The following is a 19,020-nucleotide window of genomic DNA, read 5'->3' on the forward strand; positions in this document are numbered from 1 at the left end:
AATCTTGGAAATGTGGTTTGTCTCCTGTGGCAGCAGCGGGGAGAAGGTTCAGAAGAATGGTACCAGCCATGGACACCTTGCCTGGGCAATCTCTGCTGAAGATAGTGTTTTCTTTGGAAAATATTTTAAATTTGGCAAACATTCACAGAAACTTATTTTTTTTTATATAACAACACATTTTTAAAGATGGTAACCTCTAGTTTTGTCTATTAATATGCCAACCTAAAGTACATGACAATTATCCTACAAAAAAAGATTCAAGAATTGCTTTGAACATATTTAACTCTTATTCCTCCTTTTGTATTATAGCTTTCAATATAGTAATTGGATATTATAAATTGTATTGTGTGTAGACTTTTTTATTTAACTTTTTTATTTTGGATTCAGTCCTGCAAAAATAGAAAAAAGTCTAATTAACTGCCATTTTCAACAGTTATCAATATTTTGCCATTCTTATTTCACCTATTCCACTTTTTTTTTTCCTGAGTGAGAAATTTTTTTGTCTATTACAAAAGTTTAACAAAAAAGTTTACTATGAAAATATACACTGCTTGATTTTTATATGGTAGTAAATCCAGCCCTTTAGAGATGGGACATGTGGAAGCAGTTGATTTCTTTGATGCACACAACCTCTGTTTATACTCATTCCAAGGTTTCTAAAAATGATGAGACGATTTTCTCATATTACTGCCATTCCAGTTTTGTTCTGTCACCCACCAATTGCCATCTCCACACATGCATATATTGCATGATTCATAAAGGAATCAAATCCCCAAAGACTTCTTGGACATGTCCATTACCATTTGATTTCTGTGATAACTTCTTGTCCATAAATTTTTTTCAACTCAAGAGGGTGAGCCTTGCTTATGGTGTATACTCAGCAAGCTCAAAGATACCCTGAAATGGAATTCATGGCCTCCCTCACACTCCCTCCCATGCCCAGCCCTGGGAACGTTTTAAAGTAAATGCCAGGCATCGTATTATTTCATTGGCATATACTTCTCTAAGTGTTTTTAACACAGTAAGACCTTTTGCTTTTTTGCAACATGCCACAATACCATTATCACATCTATAAAATTAATGGTGATTCAGTTATACAGTCTAATCCCTAGTCCATAGTTTCCCCAATTATCTTAAAAAAAAAGTTGCTTTTTAAAGTTGGTGATTTCAAACTAAGATCCACACAAAATCTACATATTTCCTTTATTTGCTGTATCTTTAGGTTTTTTTTGGATTTGTCTTCCTCTCAGCCCCGCATCATCATGTTGTTTATTTGTTGAAGAGATGAAATTATTTATCCTGTAGAATTTCCCTCATTTGGCTGATTGCATTTTTTTGGGGGTACTATTTAGCATATTCCTTTCTCCTCCATATTGTCATAAACTGGAAGTTAGGTCGAGAGACTGGGTTTGGTTCGGGTTTTAATATTTGGGGATGAAAATACTTCTCCATTGGGGCAGCAGTGTACTTTCTGTTGCACCATAGCAGGCAGTGCAGAACGCCCAGTTGTCTCAATTTTACTGCTGTAATGTACTAAACTTGATCAGCCTGATCTAGCTATTGTCAGTGTTAGCTGAGCTAGCTAACTGTCTTTTGAAACACATTATCGCGTTCTACTCCAACGGTTTCTGCTCAGTTTGGTGTCTGTCTTTCTATAAAAGAGCTTCCACTGGATGTTGTGGAGCCTCCAGGATCCTGGATGGGACCTTTCCTGGAACTCAGGCAAAAGAGGGGCTTCCCTGGTGGCTCAGTGATAGTCTGCCTGCAATGCAGGAGATGTAGGTTTGATCCCTGGGTCAAGAAGATCCCCTGGAAAAGGGAATGCAGCCCACTTCAGTATTCTTGCCTGGGAAATCCCATAGAGAGAGGAGCCTGATGGGCTACAGTCCATGGGGTTGCAATGAGTTGGACTTGACTTAGCACTAAACCACCACCACCACCATTGGCAAAAGAGATCCTGCCAGGCCCCGCTTCGAGTTCTCAGTGTGGTACTCAGATTCTGTCCTGGGGTTCCCACTTCAAGCAGGGGAGGGGAGGGGGTCACCCTTCCTTTCAATGATGACTTGGTACTGGGTTCCTTGGCTATTTTGACTGTTGTTATTGTTTAGTTGCTAAGTTGTGTCTGACTCCTTTGCAACCCCATGGACTTGTAGCCCCACCAGGGTCCTCTGTCCATGGGAAAAATGTCCAGGTTCCTCTGTCCAGGCAAAAATACTAGAGGGGGTTGCCATTTCCTTGATCTTCTCCATCCAGGAATCGAAACCCCATCTCCTGCATTGGCAGATGGATTCTTTACCACTTAGCCACCAGGAAGCCTCTTTTGACCCTTAATGAGATCACATTTTCAGACCTCCACTTCTGCCATTAAAATAGCACAGCTAGTGGTTCCCTCATTCTAGTGTTAAGAGTAGATTGTGTTCTAGAGTTCCAGGGGATGTTTTTCACTTGGTTTTTGGTAAAGATGTAACTGTACAGTTTTTTCTTTTTCTGCATTCCTCTTGGCTCTTACTGTTTTCTGTGAGAGGTCCTAGGAACTTCCAAAACTGCTCTGCTACTGTTTCCTCTCCCTCACTTCTCTGCACTCTTGGTGTTTCAAAGTTTAAGTTGCCTGCTAGGTGGCCTACATTTATTTATCGGATTCCTGCTATTGAACTAGCTCATTTGACTTCTATTAAAATAATTGTGATTTTTTCTCGTCTGAGCTGTGCGATATAAGCCAGTATAAATTTAAGTATGACTGTCCTCTGGAAAGAGTTGGGCAGGCTCTCATCTGACAGCTTTAATCTCTTGTTTACATTTTTAGCCAGGAGCTGTACCAAGTTGCTATACTTTGTTGTGAAATTCAGAAAAGCAAAAAGTGATTCTGGGTTAAGGGCCGCCAAGCAGACCACCTGAAAGGCTCTGTGTTTGCCCTGACACCAGATCTGAACAAGAATGATACTAAATTCAAATACACATCTGCAAACTTATCCTGGACAGCATTTGTCAGTATGTTTTATTTATTGGAAATAGAAAGGGAGATTAGCTGAACTCGCTAAGAGAGTAAGTCAGACAGAAGAATTTTGGAAGTTGAGGTCTGATCACAAATGTTAAACACACTGTTACAAATAAAGCAGTAGGAGCTTTACTGTCTTAATGTTGCACATTATCTGATTGAGCCACTTCTCAGACTTTAGGCTCCATGTTGAGACCAACTAAGAACAAATTGTTGGAATTACACCTTTTGTGATATACTCTGGAGTCAAGATGAAAACTGCCAAAATATGCATATTAGCCAGTGAAAGCTTTTGGATAGAGGATACAACTGGGTAGAACTTGATTTACAGTAGTGAATGGGGATTGAAATTGTGTGTCCATGGTCATAATAATAGCTGTCACTGAATCACTGGAGTCTTGAGGCAAGCCTGGAAATAAAGAGCAGTGAGTGAGAGCATAGATGCTAGAGCCCAGCTAACCTGATTGGGTCCTTCCTCAGCCATTTTACTTGGTGACGTTTGGCGAGTGACTAAGTTTTCATATCTGTGAAGTGGAGATAAAAACAGTCCCTAACTCATAAAGCTATTATGCGAATTAAATGAGTATAGGTAAAGTATTCAAAATAGCACTTGTCTGATTGGTAAACACTGGGTAAGTGTTTTCTATTGTTATTATCTGTTTTCAAGAGTAGTTTTATTGGGTTTTTAGCACATCTCATGAGAAAAGGTGAATAATGCCTCTCAGGTTATAGCCATGGAGTTCTTTCATGACCACCATCAAATATTAGGAGCATTAATTACTTATTTGAATTAGAGTTAGTTGTGGCCATGTAACTAACAAAAAACATGGATCCTGTTGATTGAGTAAACTGATCCCCAAAATAAAGTTTAATACAGACATTTTTATGTTCCATTGTTTCTCTTAAAGTGCGTATCTGCAAAATGGAGCCATAATTCTCTAGTGATATCCTTAGGACTAAAAAATGTTCACGTAACTTTTAATAGTGCTTCATTTTGACGTAGGACACACTTTAATTAAGATCTTAATAATGTGAGTGTATAAATGTAGTTTTATAGTATTGTTTTCTTACATATTTTTAAGGAAAATATCCACATCATTACTAATTTGCCCCCCCCCACACACACAGGTAATGTGAACATTAGAGTAAAAGACTTTATAATGTTGAAACAAATTAATTGCAGATAAATTAATGGAGTGATGGTTTTAAAGAAACATTTTCCATAATTTGAGTTTTGTGCTTTAATTTATAATTGTCTTTTCTATAGACTTAATAGTTCTATAGACATTTTTCTTTTTCTTTCCCTTTTTTTTGGCTGCATGGCATGTAGGATCCTATTTCCCTAATCAGGGATTGAACCTGGGTCCCTTGTAGGGGACATTGAACATAAGACTGCCAGGAAAGTCGATAGACATTTGTATAAAGTAAGATTCCTCTGTGTCCCAGTGGGGTTTTGTTTATTTGTTTGTTTCTTCTTTGTTTGACATAAAACTGTAGGTGAAAAGTGAAAGTGAAGTCATTCAGTCATGTCCCGCTCTTTGCAACCCTGTGGACTGTAGCCTACCAGGCTCCTCCGTCCATGGGATTCTCCAGGCAAGAATACTGGAGTGGGTTGCCAGTTCCTTCTCCAGGGGATCTTCCCAACCCAGGGATCAAACCCAGGTCTCCCGCATTGCGGGCACACACTTTAACCTCTGAGCCACCAGGGAAGCCCAAAACTGTAGGAGCCATCAGCAAATCAAAATTTAATTCTCAATTCCTTTAGTTTGATTTCAATTTAAAATCTGTAACATTGTATTTGACCTTGTAAGAGTACCTACACACTTATCACTTGAACTTTAACAGAACTATTTGAGAGAGGGAAAAATGTGTAAGAATAATCTTTCTCCGTATGTCTTTCACAGTTTTCATTGGAAATCAGATGTCTAACAATGTTTAACAAACCTAATTTAAGAAATGCAGAGTTAAATTTTTCAAAATCCAGAACATCTTGTTAGAAGTATTTCCAATCTGAGAAATAACTTGATACACGATTTTATGGGAGTGGAAAGTAATACATAGTAATCCTACTTCAGCCTGCTGGAGTTCCTCCTTACTGACACATTGTAACATTATAGTATCAAATCCTGGAAGGAGCCCATCTGTAAGACCCTAGGCCTCTGCCCCCCACTGCCTCCTCTCTAAAATTAAGACATTAAGTGTCTTTATTAAAAAATCAAAAACTTCTATGAAGATTTTTAGTTACTAAGCACAAATACTTAATTTGTGTGGCTGATTTTAACCAAACAATTTGAAATAAGATTAACTACCAGAAGTATCTCTTCACTGTTTCTAGCCCATGCCCATGTTTTGTCAAAGTAAACATTTAGTTCCCTTTTATAATGTTATTTTTAGTTTCAGAATAAGTTATCCTCAACATTGAAACCAAAAAGAATATAATTTTAGAAGACAAATTTTTATTTTGATTTTGAAAGATGCCTGTTGTTATCTCCATTTTATGTAGTAATGGGAAGGTTGAGTCTGGTTACTTACCTGAAAGCAACTTTTCTATTCTAAGAAGAGTGGAAGGTAAGATAACAACCATAAGGACAGACTATGATCTCCAGCCTTTAACATTTTGTTTCCTTAAACTTCACAGCTCCCCTACCACCAGATCTTATGGCACCTCTCTGGCAAATGACTAACAGTCCGTTCTCAATTCCTCCATCCCCCACTCCACACACACACATGACTAATGAATAAAAATAAAACAAGTACTTTCAAAGGGACAATGTAATGGTCTATTTATAGTATATAAGGTCTTCATCCTTAGTTTTTGAAATATGGCTTTTCTCCCCTGTTTCAATCACATTGCTGTAGAGATACCCCTTGATTTAGGATAGAAAGTCTGATACTTGAACATCTCCAAAAATACAACATCTGTCCTTTTCACTGAAACTTTCAGCTTGTCTCGGCTTTTATTTATGTATGTGTTTTAAATGCGTGGGAAGTAGTATCTTGCTGTGGTTTTAATTTGCATTTTCCCAAGGATTAATGATGTTGATGTACAAATAACCATGCTTATTTGGATTTTAAATTCTTAAACCAGAATTCAGTGAGGCTTTTTTTTTTTTTTTGACAATGCTGCAGGGCATGCAGGATCTTAGTTCCCTGAACAGGGATGAGCCTGTGCCCACTGCAGTGGAAGTGCAGAGTCTTAACCACTGGACCACCAGGGAAATTCTGATAAGACTTTTTGATCAATTTACCAAAATGGCTTTAGATCAAGATTTGAGGGTCACATGAAGCTTTAGAAAATTTTCAGATATACTACCAGAAAAATGGTAGACAAGACTATTAAGGTTTATTCTCAAAGTACTTTCATAATTTTTCTGCAAAATTGTCAGCTTCAGGGTTCCCACAAATCCTGAATTTGATTGGAATTTAACACTTTAAAATGTTTTAATGATTTTAAAACTACTTAAGTAAAATAGCAGCCTGCAAGCAAGATAAGTAAAATGTGATTGAAATATTTCTTGAGTGACCAATGGATTTAGCAGAAAGTGAAAGTTTCAGCAGAAGCTGCTGCAACATGCATTCTAAATCATAAAGGAGAGGTTTAGAGAGAGAGCGGGAACAAGGAGGAGAATGGATGGAAAGAAAAGCAGATGGTGATGGATTTCCTGAAGGCAGCCTACACTGGGGAAGAAGTCTTGAGGAGGGAAAAGGGGGACTGTGTGCTTTACGTTTCCTTCATCTCCTTAAGTCCTCACAAAAAGTCTGTGAAGCAGCTGTCTTTATTCCCCAGTTGGTAGATGAAGAAAACTGAATTATCATAGAATTCCAGTCAGCAAAGAAACAAGCCATTTCAGTGTATAAAAAAAGAATATATAACATATGAATTCCAAGGGAGGTACTCCAAATTAGATGCAAATCTGCTACTGACCAGTATTGTTTCCTCTCATTTATGGATGGAGAAATTCAGAAACAGCTAAATAACTTGGAGGCCTACGGAATAAAACAACACGGTGTGGCAAATAGTATCTAGCACTTGTTATTTATGTTTTTCCTGGGTTAGGCCATACTGATTAGATGCTCTCAGCACATGGATTTTGAAAAACAGTATGTATTTTAAAGAAGTATGGCATTTAGAAATGCCACAGTAAATGAAACAATAGCTTCATTATTAAACATTTAGTTTTGAGTTGGCTAATTTTGTAAAATTATATAATGCAGTGCAACATTTTTTAAACAAACTTTTTTAATGTATAACACATTAAGTAAGACATGTCTTAAAACTTAGGGAAGAAAGCAAAGTAAGGATGGAGAATTAAAATCGCCCTTAATTCTACCATCCAGATTTAAGCAAATACATTTTGGTATAACTGCTTCCTTTCATGCTTATTATAGTAGCTCTGAACTTCATATAATATACATGTGCATATATAATTTTAGTAAATTGACAAAGCTGTGTAGATATTACCGTGCAATTAAATCCAGATTTTGAAGATTTTCATCATCATGAAAAGGAACCCCATCCTTGTTTTCCCCCAAAACTTTCTCTCCTGGCCCTAGGTTAACTACTAATATGCTTTCTATCTCTATAGATTAGCCTTTTCTGGGCATTTCATATTAAAAGACTTTATGCAATAGTATTTTGCATCTGGCTTCCTTCATTTAATGTAATGTTTTAAAGGTTCATCCGTTTTGTATTAATAGCACAGCAGTATTTTCTTATTTGTTGTTGAATAGTTTTCCCCTGTCGGTAGATATACCACATTTCTTTTAATCCATTCATTAGCTGGTGGACATTAGGTTTGTTTCTATTTTTTGTCTATTAAGAGTAATGCTTTTATGAACATTCATGTACAAGTTATTTTTATGGATATATGTTTTCATTTGTCTTCAGTATATATTTAGAAGTAGAATTTCTGGATAATATGGTAAGTTCATCTTTAACTTTTTAATTTTTATTTTTATTTTTTTTATTTTTTTATCTTTAACTTTTTTAAAGAAACTGCCAGGTTGTTTTCCATAGGAGCTATAACATTTATGCATGATATAAAATTAATATACAGAAATCTGTTACATTTCTAAACATTAGCAGTGAACTATAAGAAGGAGAAATTAAGGAAACAACCCCATTAATCATCACATCAAAATTCCCTGTCAGTCCACTGCCCTGGGGATGAATGTGGGTTCCATCCTTGGTTGGGGAACTAAGATCCCACAAGTCACATGGCACAAAAAGAATAAAATACCTAGGAATAAACCTACCTAAGAGGTAAAAGATTTGTACTTGGAAAACCAGCAGACACTGATGAAAGGAACTGAAGATGACACAAAGAGATAGAAAGATATATTGTGTTCTTGGGTAGGAGTAATTGATATTGTTAAAATGACCATACTACCCAAGGCAATCTACAGATTCAGTGCAATTCTTATCAAAATACCTGTGGCATTTTTCACAGAACTGGAACAAATAATTTAAAAATGTGTATGGAAACACAGAAGACCCTGGATAGCCTAACCACTAGGCTACAAGGGAACCTCCTATATTTATAATAATTTTTGATTCATGAAAGAGTTGCAAAGATAGTACAGAGAATTTCTGTATAGCCTCACCTATCTTCCCCAGTGTTATATTCTTATGTTACTGTGGTACATTTGTCATTAAAACAAACAAACAAACAAACATAGGTAGCATTATTATTAACCAGACTCAGGCTGTTCAGTTTTTCATCAATGTCCTTTTCTGTTATGTGAGTCCCTGCAGGATACCGCATTGCATGTAGTCATTATCCCCTTAATCTTCTCTGACCTGTGACAGGTTCTCCTGCCTTCTTTGTTCTTCATGATCTTGACTGTTTGGAGGAATACAACTCAGATATTTTTTAGAACGTCCTTTAATGTGGGTTTGTTGTATTTTCTCATCATTAAAATGGGTTATGGCTTTAGGAAAGAATATCACAGAGGTGAAGCATTCTCACCATGTCAAATGGTGGAGGGATATGACATCATTGATGATTTAGCCTTCATTGATGATTACTTGGCTCAGGTAGTGTGTGCCAGGTTTTCAACTGTAAAGGTACTTTTTTTTTTTTTTAAGTCTTTTAGTGAATTTGTTACAATATAGCTTCTGTTTTATGTTTTGGTGTTTTGACTGCAAGGCATGTGGTGTCTTAGCTCCCAGACCAGGGATCGAACCCACACCCCCTGCATTGGAAGATGATGTCTTAACCACTGGACTGCCAGGGAAGTTCCTAAAGTTACTAGGTTCCATTCCCATCTTCTGTTTTTTGAAAGTGAATCACTCAGTTCAGCTCACTCTCAAACGGATGGGGGAGTGGGTGCGAAATTAAGCTCCACCTCCTGCAGTAGAGAGTATCAAAATGTATGTTTGGGATTCTTCTGTCCCATTTATTTATTTAAATCAGTATGTACTCATGTATGGGGCTTCCCAGGTGGCACAGTGGTAAAGAATGCACCTGCCAATACAGGAGATGTGGGTTCAGTTCCTAGGTCAGAAAGATCCCCTGAAGAAGGAAATGGCAACCCACTCGAGTAGTCTTGCCTGGAAAATTCAATGGACAGGAGAGCCTGGCAGGCTACAGTCCATGGGGTCACAAAGAGTTGGATGGATACGACTAAGAGAGTGAACTCGCACGCAAGCACTCATGTATACTTATTTTATACTTTGAGTTATAATCCAGTACTATGTTATTTGCTATTCACATCTTTCTAGTTTTGGCTATTGGAAGCTCTTCCACATTGTCTGATGTATCAGTCTGTCTCTTCTTAGCACCTTTATTGTGATATAATTCACATAGCATAAAGATCATCCATTTAAAGTATATTATTCAATTCTTTTAATGTACTCATATATTGGTGCAACCATCACCATGACCCCACACTTCTCAGAACTCACCCTTCAAGCCTGCATCCCCTGGCAACCCTTTATCTACTTTCTGTCTCTGCAGATTTGCCTCTTCTGGACATTTCATATAAATAGACTGTGTCCTCTTTGTGACAGCTTCTTTCAGTTTAGCACAATGTTTTTAAGGTTTGTCTGTTTGGTATCTTTTTCTTTTTTTTGTTGTTTGTTTTATTTCTTATTGTTTTTGCATGGTTTCTGTCTGGTCTTTTAATCTTTATTCAGCTGTTCCTTCTACATAGTTTTAATCATATGGGTATAAATTTGGTGTTCTGCTTTTGTGACTTAACATTATGTTGTCTATATTTTCCCATTCACCTCATAATCTGCATATTTATTTTAATGGTAAAAGGACACCAAGTTAGTATTCATTTAACTTGATTATTAGTTTGTAGTATCTGGGCTTGTTTTATTTTTCACTACTGTAAATGATATTGCTTTAAACTTTTTCATGCATGTGGATTTTTATTTATACCTTAGGATAGATCCCCAAGACTAAAATGCTTGAGTTGAAAAGTAGAATCATTTTCATGATTGTTTTTGTTGCATTCTACCCGGTTACATTATAGAAAACTTACAACAAATTAATTGTGTTGTTGTTCAGTTGCCAAGTCATGGCCAACTCTTTGCAACCCCATGGACTGCAGCAGACCAGGCTTCCTTGTCCTTCAGTACTCCTGGAGTTTGCTCAAACTCATGTCCATTGAGTCGGTGATGCTATCCAACCATCTCATCCTCTATTGTCCCCTTCTCCTCCTTCCTGTAATCTTTACCAGCATCAGGGTCTTTTCCAATTAATAACAATTAAGAAGTCAGTAATAATATATACATAACATATCTGTCTCCTTATATAACCTTATCAGCACTTTTTTCTAATTTAACACACATAAAAGAAGGAAATGAAAGAAGTCAGTATGCTAAATATTTTACAAGAACTGTATTATTACTTCATTTAATCCTTGCCACCACTTTGTAAGTTAGTTATTATTCTCAGTTGACAGTGCAAGGACTGAGTGCCAAAGGCCCTTGGAGTTATAGCCAAAGGGCAGATACCAAAGATCAAGTGGTAGAAGATTATAGAAATTCAAACCATTTCATTAAGAACTGAGCCCAGAGCAGGAATGGGAGCCAAGGCACTGGACCAATGGGATAAAGACCCATGAAGGCCTAAGCTAGATTGGTTCAACAGGAAGTCTCTCTCTCTTTTTTTTTGGCTATGCTGGGTCTTCCTTGCGGTGCACAGGCTCTCTAATTGCAGTGACCGAGGGCTACTCTTTGTTGCAGTGCACCAGTTTCTCATTGCAGTGTCTTCTCTTGTTGTGGAGCATGGGCTCTAGATGTGTGGGCTCCACTAGTTGCAGCTGGTGGGCTCTGGAGCACGGACTCAGTAGTTGTGGCATGAAGGCTTAGTTGCTCCGTGGCATGTGGGATCTTCATGGACCTGGGATCCAACCCATGTTCCTTCCATTGATGGGCAGATTCTTATCCACTGTACCAACAGGAAAGTTCAACAGGAAGTGCTTTTGCTGCATTCAAAAATATATCTCTTGGACTTCCCTGTGGTCTAGTAGTTAAGAATCTGCCTGCCAATGCAGGGGACACGGGTTCAATCCTTGATCTGGGAACATCCCACATGCCATGGGGAGATCTGAATAAAGTATAGACTTCAGTTAATAATAATGTATCAGTTTCATTAGTTGTAACATAAGAAAGTTATGACCAACCCAGACAACATATTATTATTATTATTTTTTTTTTTAATTTTTTTATTAGTTGGAGGCTAATTACTTCACAACATTTCAGTGGGTTTTGTCATACATTGATATGAATCAGCCATAGATTTACACTTATTCCCCATCCCGATCCCCCCTCCCACCTCCCTCTTCACCCGACTCCTCTGGGTCTTCCCAGTGCACCAGGCCCGAGCACTTGTCTCATGCATCCCACCTGGGCTGGTGATCTGTTTCACCATAGATAGTATACATGCTGTTCTTTTGAAACATCCCACCCTCACATTCTCCCACAGAGTTCAAAAGTCTGTTCTGTATTTCTGTGTCTCTTTTTCTGTTTTGCATATAGGGTTATCATTACCATCTTTCTAAATTCCATATATATGTGTTAGTATGCTGTAATGTTCTTTATCTTTCTGGCTTACTTCACTCTGTATAATGGGCTCCAGTTTCATCCATCTCATTAGGACTGATTCAAATGAATTCTTTTTGACAGCTGAGTAATATTCCATGGTGTATATGTACCACAGCTTCCTTATCCATTCATCTGCTGATGGGCATCTAGGTTGCTTCCATGTCCTGGCTATTATAAACAGTGCTGCAATGAACATTGGGGTGCACGTGTCTCTTTCAGATCTGGTTTCCTCAGTGTGTATGCCCAAAAGTGGGATTGCTGGGTCATATGGCAGTTCTATTTCCAGTTTTTTAAGGAATCTCCACACTGTTTTCCATAGTGGCTGTACTAGTTTGCATTCCCACCAACAGTGTAAGAGGGTTCCCTTTTCTCCACACCCTCTCCAGCATTTATTGCTTGTAGTCTTTTGGATAGCAGCCATCCTGACTGGCGTGTAATGGTACCTCATTGTGGTTTTGATTTGCATTTCTCTAATAATGAGTGATGTTGAGCACCTTTTCATGTGTTTGTTAGCCATCTGTATGTCTTCTTTGGAGAAATGAAAATGGAGAGATCACAACAGACAACACTGAAATACAAAGGATCATAAGAGACTACTACCAGCAGCTCTATGCCAATAAAATGGACAACTTGGATGAAATGGACAAATTCTTAGAAAAGTATAACTTTCCAAAACTGAACCAGGAAGAAATAGAAGATCTTAACAGACCCATCACAGGCAAGGAAATCGAAAGTGTAATCAAAAATCTTCCAGCAAACAAAAGCCCAGGACCAGATGGCTTCACAGCTGAATTCTACCAAAAATTTAGAGAAGAGCTAACACCTACCTTACTCAAACTCTTCCAGAAAATTGCAGAAGAAGGTAAACTTCCAAACTCATTCTATGAGGCCACCATCACCCTAATTCCAAAACCAGACAAAGATGCCACAAAAAAAGAAAACTACAGGCCAATATCACTGATGAACATAGATGCAAAAATCCTTAACAAAATTCTAGCAAACAGAATCCAACAACATATTAAAAAAATCATACACCACGACCAAGTGGGCTTTATCCCAGGAATGCAAGGATTCTTCAATATCCGCAAATCAATCAACGTAATACACCACATTAACAAATTGAAAGATAAAAACCATATGATTATCTCAATAGATGCAGAGAAAGCCTTTGACAAAATTCAACACTCATTTATGATTAAAACTCTCCAAAAAGCAGGAATAGAAGGAACATACCTCAACATTATAAAAGCCATATATGACAAACCCACAGCAAGCATCACCCTCAATGGTGAAAAATTGAAAGCATTCCCCCTGAAATCAGGAACAAGACAAGGGTGCCCACTGTCACCACTACTGTTCAACATAGTGTTGGAAGTTTTGGCCACAGCAATCAGAGCAGAAAAAGAAGTAAAAGGAATCCAGATAGGAAAAGAAGAAGTGAAACCAGACAACATATTAAAAAGCTGAGACGTTACTTTGCCAACAAAGGTCCGTCTCATCAAGGCTATGGGTTTTCCAGTAGTCATGTATGGATGTCAGAGTTGGACTATAAAGAAAGCTGAGCGCCGAAGAATTGATGCTTTTGAACCGTGGTGTCGGAGAAGACTCTTGAGAGTCCCTTGGACTGCAAGGAGATCCAACCAGTCCATCCTAAAGGAGATCAGTCCTGAGTGTTCTTTGGAAGGACTGATGGTGAAGGTGAAACTCCAATACTTTGGCCACCTGATGTGAAGAGCTGACTCGTTTGAAAAGACCCTGATGCTGGGAAAGATTGAAGGCAGGAGGAGAAGGGGACGACAGAGCATGAGATGGTTGGATGGCATCACTGACTCAATGGAGATGAGTTTGGGTAAACTCCGGGAGTTGGTGATGGACAGGGAGGCCTGGCGTGCTATGGTCCATGGAGTCACAAAGAGTTGTACACGACTGAGTGACTGAACTAAACTGAACTGATGTACCATGCTAACTAAAATGCTGATAATAGGGGAAACTCTTTGTGGAGTATATGAGAACACTCTATGTCCTTGAAATTTTTTCTGTGACTCTAAAACTGTTCTAAAAAATAAAATCTATGGAACTGAAAGACATCAGTGGGTCACAGCTTGCATTTTTTCCTCAATATTTTGTTATGACGATTTTCAAATATACTACAAAGTTGAAAAGAATTTCACAGTGATTTCTCATATCCTTGCCACTCCGTTCTACCATTAATCTTTTACTAGTTCATCCATCCCTCAGTATCCACAGGGGATTGGTTCCAGGGCTCCCACACATACCAAAATCTGTGAATGCTCAAGTTCCTTATATAAAATGGTGTCATGTTTGCATATAACCTACACACATCCTTTGTATACTTTAAAATAATTTAAAGTAATCTAGAAATAACTCTAAATTACTTATAATACCTGGTACAATGTAAATGCTACATAAATAGTTGCCACTGCACAGCATATTCAAGTTTTGCTTTTTGTAACTTACTGGAATTTTTTTCCCAAATATTTTCAGTGTGGATACAGAACCCACAGATCTAGAGGGCCGACTGTACTTACTTTATCATACACCTAACTGTCTGTCCCATCTATCTACCCATCCATTAATTTATCTTAGTTTTTTGGTGTAAATTATAAGGAGTTTCCTGTTGGCCTCATGGTTAGGATTGTGGGCTTTCTCTGCAGTGGTGCTGGGTTCAATCCCTGGTCAGGGAACTGAGATCCCTCAAGCCACACAGCATGCCCCCCCCCAAATAAAACAAAGTAAATTGTAGACATCAGTACATTTCCCCCAAATACTTCACCATGTATCATTAACTAAAGTATTAGTTTCTCTTTATGTAAAATTTGCATATAATAAAAGGGTAAATCTTTACATTTGGTGAGTTTTGAAGAGTATCCATGTCTATGTAATCCAAACTCCCCACAACTGCATTTTTTTTACACAATGAAATGTCATAGAAGATACTAGAGTACAGTCCACAAAGTGTGAGTAAGTATTGTTTTATGAACTTCTGCTCAGATATGTATGTACCCGTATATGTAAAATATGTCACAACGTAAAATATATGACAAGAAAGTGAAACTCATTGGTCTGGTAGGGGAACTCAGAAGGTATTTGAATAGTGATAATTTAGGGTGACAGATTTTGTAAAATGCAGTGATGGTTTAAAAGAAAAGATAGCCAACATTTTGTGGTTAGAAAGAGAGATTGGGATAGCCAGGAAAGGCTTGTCTCAGGAAAAGGTGATATATTATCCTAATGATGTGGGCCAACACTTACGTAGCACTTACTTGATGCCAACTGCCAAACAGTGTTCCAAGAATGTTACATGTACTAACTACTGCTCACAGCCTAGAAGGTCTAATAGTACTAATATTATTCCCATTGTACTTCAGACTGAGTACAGGAAGATTAAGTAATTTGCCCAGAATCACAAGGCTAATAAGTAGTAGAGCCAGTCAAGTTCTATCTAGTTAGTTCATAATTTTGACTATTACATTCTATGAATACTATATAATTTTTTCTTGGTGGAAATTGGCTTTTTAACTTGGGAGATTGTATTTCAGTCAGTTTCATGGGGCCAGAAAAAAAGTTTTTGTCTGATATTATCTGAGTGTGTGTGTTTTACAATATTGTGATTCTGAAGTACATAGAAAGCATTTAGAGCTCGAAAGGATGTTGTTTAGTTGTGAAGTTTCATGTCCGACTCTTTGCAACCCCATGGGCTGTAGCGTGCCAACCTCCTCTGTCCATGGGGTTCTCCAGGCAAGAATACTGGAATGGTTGCCATTTCCTTCTCCAGGAGAGCCATCATCAAATATCATTTTTGTTTCTAGAAACTTCCTGCTCTACCGTTTTCAAGTAGTGAATTGTTTGGTATTTTCCAAATTAGTTGTGCGGCAGCTTTAGAAAAGATAATGTTGAGTTGATCATTCCCACAGCTACCTGAAGTTGATGCTTATTAAGCTTAAATGAACATTTAAGGACACTAATACACCGAGTGAGGCAGAGGCAACGTGATAAATTAAAGGCAGCATTATATTATGAGTCAAGAGAGCAGAATTCAGGACTTCACTCTACATCTCAGGTTACTGGTTTTCCCATAAGGGAGTGCACATCAGAGATGACAGATACAAGGTATGTATGTTGCCACACCCTGCTTCCTCACCCACAGCTGACATTGCTAATTATTCATGACATCGTTTTGTTCAGAACCTGAAAACAGCTTCAGAATCCTTCCCAACACAGTGCTCGAAGCACTTAGTACAGTTAATCACAGTTGGCACCCAAGTTGAAATATGTTTATCATCTTTGGATATGACAACTATAAAGATTCTTCCAGTTGTAACTCCCAGAAATATATCATCAGAAATATAAAAAACTGTGCTCACTTCAATATTTACTTCCATCTTTCCAGTCTCTCTTCTAAGCATTAAGTTTACATCATGTAGGGGGCTCGTATTCTGCTGTGACTCTACCAACCTCCCCTAACCTTGGCCTGTAGGCATCCTAGCACCCTCTGTGTAATGTCTTTCCCAGTAAAGTTTCCTTTCTTTATTCTTCCTTGATTTTTCATGTATATTCACACAAGTTCTTGGGTGTAGAACCTTATAACTTCTTGGCAGTCAGAACATCTTCCCCAGCCTGTGTGTTGTTGAATGCAAAGTTTATTAAGAGAGGAAGTTCATACCTGCTCCCTGACCACTCCCAACACTTGTCTAAGCATATTCCTTCTTATTGCCCTACCCTGGTTTCATAGTTATTTAATCTCCCTCCTCCCTCATAATTAGTAACCAGGATAGGTGCTTAAGTCATTCATCTTCAGTTCTCAAACATGTACCTGTCTCTGAGTCTCTGCAATGTATATTTTGGTGTTGTATATTTTATAGTAAAAATAGTTTACAGTTTTGCTTGTCTACTTTATTACCACTGTGTAATCCTACAGTTATAAATTGTGTAATTGTTTATGAGCATGCAAAAAAAAAAAAAAAGATATGCATTCAAGTCTTTAGATGCCTTCGGCTACTATTTTCAAAACTTGCATTCTAATGAGTGTCAGTTCAGCGCGTCCTTGTTTGTCATCCTTCCTCTTGAAGTCAGTGGGAAGGAATGCTGTGCTTACAAGGTAGAAACCAATTTGATCCCTTGGTGTAGCATCTTAGTGGTGTCGTTTTACATCTCATCTTACCACTTAATGCAGCTAGGGCATTTAAAGGCGAAGGTTGAGTCATGAGTACCTTTGAGACACATTTTTTTTTTTTCTGTCATTTACCCAGCAGTTGGAATCGAGGGTATATTTCTAACTTTCGTAAAGATGGTTTTAAAATAACTTTGCTGAAAGGGAGTAAAAGAAAGGATGGTAATCTTAATTTATTAGTCATCTGCCATAATTTACTGGCAGTCATTTGTAAGGAGAATAAAAGCAGCACTTACTGCCAGATGATTAAATAACACAGAGGATGTTGCAATCCCACCTACAGTAGTGAGTTTATCTTCCTGGAAAAGAGAGTGAATGACCTCAGGCTTCCCCCATGGCCCTGCTGTCAAGTCCCCAGCTGAGCTGGTCTAGATGGCATCCTGTTCTAGGTGAATGCAGCAGCCCCAAGCTTTGCCAGCCTGGATCCGGTTCTAACCCGCTGTTAATGTTTGGAATTGTTTTGAGATAACCACCTATGTGACAGGGTTTAGGATACGAGAGATGAGCTGGGAGGGCAAAAATATAAACCTTAGTTCAAGTATTATAATCTGTTGCAACTCTTCTGTAAAATTATTCCAACTTTTAAAATTTCACTTAAGTACTAACTATGCTTAACCTTAGTCTTTTACACTGATTTTCAAAGATATTGCAAAATGTGAATATGATACTATAGTATTGGTTTTAGATGAGACAGCTCTGATGCTCATGATGAAAGAACTGGCCATTGGTCAATATTGTGTGCTTCTGCACTGATTATTTGGAAAGCTAATTAAGTATAAGAATAATGAACATGAGCTGCAACACAGCTGAGTTGGAAATAAAACCGTGAGCGTGAACCCCTAGGAGTAGGAGTGTTAGGGGTCTGTCTTGTCCTCTGAGCTGTGTCTCATCCCTGATACGCAGGCATCCAGGGACGCTGGGCACCATAACATCCATAGAATTCAATTTGCTTGTCCTTGAAATGGGAATAACAGAAGTCCCTGCTGCAGAAAATTGTGAGAACTAAATAATGTATGTAAACTGCTCAGTACCAGACCTTGTAGGGTTTTGTTTGAGGACTTTGACAAATAATTGATGTTACTGTGGCTCCCAGCACTAATGAAAGAACTTCAGTACAGATCCTGTCTCCACTGTCCATAGAATAAAGTTCATATTCCTTAGCATCACTTCTAAAGCCAATTTTGTCTTATGTGAGCAGATCAGCTTCCTATGACCATTCTTTCTGCCCCTTGACATGCAACCAAGGTGAGCTTTCCCAGAGCTTTCATTCCCATAATTTCTGTGCCTCAGAGTCACTCCCTCTGGGTCATTATTCAATGTCTTGCCTAATTTTTAATTAATTTTTAATCAATTTAATTAATTTTTAATCAATTTAAAAATGCCCCTTCTCTGGGAAGCTGTTCCCAACTCTCCGGTGAGGCTCCCTGCACCTCCCTTTTGTGCACCACAGAAGTTTGCCCGTCCCAGTAAAACTTACACTGTGTAATGCTGTTACTTACCTACCTGCCCAGCACCTTTGCTAGATGTCATGACCGGAAGATCAGAAATCATTACTTCTTCATCTCCATAATCTCTTTCTGGTGCTTGACACGTAGTTGGCACCCAAGAAGATTGATGAAACAATGGAATGAATATGAGTAGAAGCCCTGTGGATACTCAAAAATGTTTTTGGAGGATAACTAGTGAAAATTTATCTTTATTTATTAAAACCTCATTTAGTTCACAGGAGTGAAGACAAGTGTTATCAGAAGACATTTTACTTCTGGTTTATCTGTG

General features: G+C 38.0%; 1 protein-coding gene across 1 annotated transcript in view; it reads left to right on the top strand.

Moving 5' to 3' along the window:
- The window catches only part of AP4S1 (adaptor related protein complex 4 subunit sigma 1), a 44,278-nt gene that overhangs the window by 7,813 nt on the left and 17,445 nt on the right, over positions 1 to 19,020 (top strand). The gene's annotated exons all lie outside the window — the stretch shown is intronic.

Source organism: Cervus elaphus, chromosome 13 (assembly GCF_910594005.1).
Source record: "Cervus elaphus chromosome 13, mCerEla1.1, whole genome shotgun sequence".
In the NCBI taxonomy this organism is placed as follows: Eukaryota; Metazoa; Chordata; class Mammalia; order Artiodactyla; family Cervidae; genus Cervus; species Cervus elaphus.